The sequence below is a fragment of the Macrobrachium nipponense genome, chromosome 43 (assembly GCF_015104395.2).
Source record: "Macrobrachium nipponense isolate FS-2020 chromosome 43, ASM1510439v2, whole genome shotgun sequence".
NCBI classification, from domain to species: domain Eukaryota; kingdom Metazoa; phylum Arthropoda; class Malacostraca; order Decapoda; family Palaemonidae; genus Macrobrachium; species Macrobrachium nipponense.
The window spans coordinates 40,015,092-40,019,958 of NC_061104.1; positions in this window are offsets into that span (position 1 = coordinate 40,015,092).

The window sequence follows — 4,867 nt, forward strand, 5'->3', positions numbered from 1 at the left end:
GCGATACCCAGATGGTACTTACGTGTTAAATCTCCGCATCTCTTTATTATATTATTAATTGTAACTGAATGCTAATTTATGATAACAAACAGGAAAGCAAACTAAGCAGTTATTCTAGATTTCTTCAACTTAGCGAACATATTTAAAAACATCTTGACCAGCGAACACAACTCGTCAATCAATACGAGACGAAAACTTCACTAAAATAAATGAATCCATGAGTGGTTATCCATATAAAAATAACATTAACATTTATAAAAGTATAATTTTTTTTATCAGTTACGAGTAGTTTTCGTTAAAGCTGATAAATGCCATGAGTCAGACTAACACGATTCTCTTGAGAGGTCAATGGATGGCTGACGTTAACAACTGATTATATCTCTCCGGCCAGCGCGTCGCCAGAGTAGACGCATGACACCAATATTTTCAATATATATATATATATATATATATATATATATATATATATATATATAATGCAAGGTTTCCTCTAATGCAAACGTGGTGACAGGTAATAGTCACAGGGAAAGAAGTCATAATTTTGCCAAGGAAAAAAAGTAACAGAAAAAAATAGTTACATTAATCTATGGTGGCTGGTAATAAAGTCACAGGGAAAAACTATCATATTTCTTTGGGATCATTAACATTACATATATACATATATATATATATATATATATATATATATATATATATATATATAGTCTCGTTTATGTGTTTACGGTAAGCCCCAACGGGCTAGTACTAAACACGCCCGCTAAAGGTGGTTACATGCCGATTTTTAAAACTTTTGGGGGTCACTATCCATGAAATATTAATGTGATTTTTTTATTAACCTGGATTCTACCACGCAACGCTATATTATGTCTTTTCAATCACTTTCTTAAGCAGAGTTTGAGCCGTGTCTCCTAGACCTGAACATCACGCGCTGCGGCGAGCTGTACGTGGTTCACAAATACGGTTGACTGACTCACCACCGGAAAAACTCAAGTTATTATCTCAAGACATCACTGTTTGTCGTATTTTGGAGTGCAGGTGTGATAGTGGATATCCGTCGACTTGGACAGATATCGCGATGACATGTAATCTCGTAAGACAAATAGACAACCCCATTGGTTGTTTTATAGATGAAGCTTTAAGAAGCAAAATTCTCCACGCACGAGGACAGACGCAAAGTAGAACCATGTAACTCTGTGCATTACTAAAGGTTCGTTGCAGCGTGCCTTCGGCCCTTAGCTGCATCCCTTTATTCATTTATTATGGTCATCTCCAACGGGCTTGTACTAAAGATCCCATAAAGGTGGATACATACCGAGTTAAAATAGAATTTAAAAAAAATCCCCACCCACATGACACAAAACTTCCAAACACAGATGTGTCCTCACCCTTATGTATTACTGGGAGACGAAGCAACATGCATCTTGCATGACATTCTATTAACACAAGAAGGATTTAAAGATAACGGTAGTATGACCACACGGTAGGTGGGTCCTGAAGTAGGCTTAATGAGAAGAAATGAACGCTCCGTTTGTAATACCAGGAAGAACAATCGTTACAGAAAGTTTGCCAAAAATAAAAGGATTAAATTTCCTGATTACTTCTGTTCGCCAACAGAAGTGATCAGTATGATTGATAGGTCTACGTATGTTGTCCAAACCACTTAGTACTAGTACTAGTATACTGGACAGTTTATGCACGTCTCGTTCATTCGACAGTATGAAAAAGTTTAAAAGAAAAAAAAAAGTTCTTTCTATGATTATAAATGCATTATTATGATAAATATCAAAATGAGATACTTACTGGTATCATTCAGTTTAAATTCTCAGCCAATCTCCATCCAAAATTATTTTATCACATTCCGATTTTTATGTTGGCGACCAGGCGATGTCTATAGGTTCCCATGTTGGCTGTGGACGGTACACAGAGCCAGTCAATTCCTCTTTAGAATATAAAAAACACTATACAGGGCGCGACGCAAGTCCGCTGTCTGTCCTACGTATGTCATAATGTCTAATGCACGTGTTTTTTTTTTTTTCCTTTTTTTTTTTACCAGCAAGGGGTCAGAAAGATCAGAAGGTGGAGAGGACACCGGTCACCTGCAGTTTCCACAGCCTTTTACACTAAATTCAACTGGTGGGTGGCCAGTGGTTCATTCCCCCAAAAACGGGCCTTAGTTGTGTTCTTGTGAGAATCCTGTGAAATGGTTTATATAGAAAGTGCATTTAGCATTTCAAGGCGAAATGAGTTTCTTCTGTTCTTCAACTACCCCCAGGGAGTGTAATTTAGGAAAATAGCAATATTCCTATCTTTATATTCCAGAGGTAACTGATTAGTTTCTGTGTCCTAGAAGAGAAACAGTGTAGTATATCGTAAGAGCTGCCTGTTTGACAATTAAACCTTTATTACGCGGCTACAGACACGTCAAAGTATTCTCAAGAAGCGGTGGAAATTGCCAATATTATTATTATTATTATTATTTTTTGCTCTATCAGTCCTCCAATTCGACTGGGTGGTATTTATAGTGTGGGGTTCCGGGTTGCATCCTGCCTCCTTAGAGTCCATCACTTTTCTTACTATGTGCGCCGTTTCTAGGATCACAACTCTTCTGCATGAGTCCTGGAGCTACTTCAGCCTCTAGTTTTTTCTAGATTCCTTTTCAGGGATCTTGGGATCGTTCCTAGGCTCTTCCTATGATTATGGGTACGATTTCCACTGGCATATCCCATATCCTTCTTATTTCTATTTTCAGGTCTTGATACTTATCCATTTTTTCCCCCCTTTCTTTCTCTTCAACTCTGGTGTCCCATGGTATTGCGACATCAGAAATGAGTGATACTTTCTTCTCGATCTTGTCAATCTATTCTATCGTCACGTCTGGTCTATTTGCACGTATCACCCTATCTGTTACTGATACCATAGTCCCAGAGGATCTTTGCCTGATCGTTTTCTATAACTCCTTCAGGTTGGTGTTCATACCACTTATTACTGCAAGGTAGCTGGTGTTTCTTGCACAGGCTCCAGTGGATGGCTTTTGCTACCGAATCATGCCTCTTTTTGTACTGGTTCTGTGCAAGTACCGGACATTCGCTTGCTATGTGGTTCATGGTTTCATTTTTCGTATTGCACTTCCTACATATGGGAGAGATGTTATTTCCATCTATCGTTCTTTGGACATATCTGGTTCTTAGGGCCTGATCTTGTGCCGCTGTTATCATTCCTTCAGTTTCTTTCTTGAGCTCTCCCCTCAGTAGCCATTGCCACGTGTCATCGCTGGCTAGTTCTTTAGTCTGCCTCATGTATTGTCCGTGCATTTGGTTTGTTATGCCATTTCCTCCGTTCTGCTTGTGTTTCTCCTGTCTCTGTATATTTCTGGGTCTTCGTCTACTTTTATCAGTCCTTCTTCCCATGCACTCTTGAGCCACTCGTCTTCACTGGTCTTCATATATTGCCCCAGTGCTCTGTTCTCGATGTTGACGCAAATTCCTCTATGCTTAGTAGTCCCCTCCCTCTTCCTTTCGTGTTATTGTTTATAGTTCCTGTCGTATTTGCTCTTGGGTGTAGTGCTTTGTGTATTGTCATATGTTTCCTCGTTTTCTGGTCTATGCTGCGAAGCTCTGCCTTCGTCCATTCCACTATTCCTGCGCTGTACCTGATTACTGGCACTGCCCATGTGTTTATGGCTTTTATCATATTTCCGGCGTTGAGTTTTGACTTGAGTATTGCCTTGAGTCTCTGCAATATATTCTTTCCTGATCGTGTCCTCCATCTCTTGATGTTTTATATCCCCTCCTTCCATTATTCCCAGGTATTTGTATCCCGTTTCATCTATGTGTTTGATGTTGTTCCCATCTGGTAGCTTTATCCCTTCAGTCCTTGTTACTTTGTCCTTTTGTATGTTGACTAAGGCGCATTTTTCTATTCCAAACTCCATTCTGATGTCCCCAGATACAATCCTTATAGTCTGGATTAGGTTATCCATACAGCTTGATGTCGTCCATGAACATCAGATGGTTAATTCCGTTGCCTCTTTTCTTGAGTTGGTACCTAGCATCCATCTTCTGCAGTACTTTTGTCATGAGAATCATGGCTACTACGAAGAGTAGTGGGGACGGTGAGTCGCCCTGGAAGATCCCTCTCCTGATATTAACCTCTGCTAGTCTTATTCCAGAGCTTGTAAGTATTGTATTCCAGTTGCGCATTGTATTTTTGAGGAAGCTGATGGTGTTTTCCTCTGCACCATATATTTTCAGGCATTCTATTAGCCATGTGTGTGGTACCATGTCGAAGGCTTTCTTATAGTCTATCCATGCCATGCTTAGTCCTTCTCTTACTGTTCTTCATTACCATTTTGTCTCTTATTATTATTATTATTATTATTATTATTATTATTATTATTATTATTATTATTATTATTATTAATTATACATTTTACAGTGTAAGGCTCATAGCCGTTGTCTTTCCAGACTTTTCATGGTGCAAATTCAAAAGCAGCTACGTACGTGTACTTTCAATTTCCTTTCCAGCGCTGAATGACCTTATGGGTCCCAGTGCTTGGCCTGAACTCTATATTCCATACCATTCAATCCCAGAGACAGAGACCTTGCAAAGATGTCGACATGTCCAATTGTTAAATCGAGGAACATATTCATTCCTGCTTTCTGCTGACGTCTCCTGAATTCGAGTGTCTTTTATTTATTTATCACATTTTCCTAAATCATTTATTTCTCTCTCCCTCTCTCTCTGCAGGAGTCCTCGACTTCGTCCATAAGGGTTTTCAGCAGAAGATTAAATTAATTTTATATGCGTTTTATGTGTATCAGTAGCTACGAATATATTGATAAAATCATGAGAAATTTAAATTGAAGTC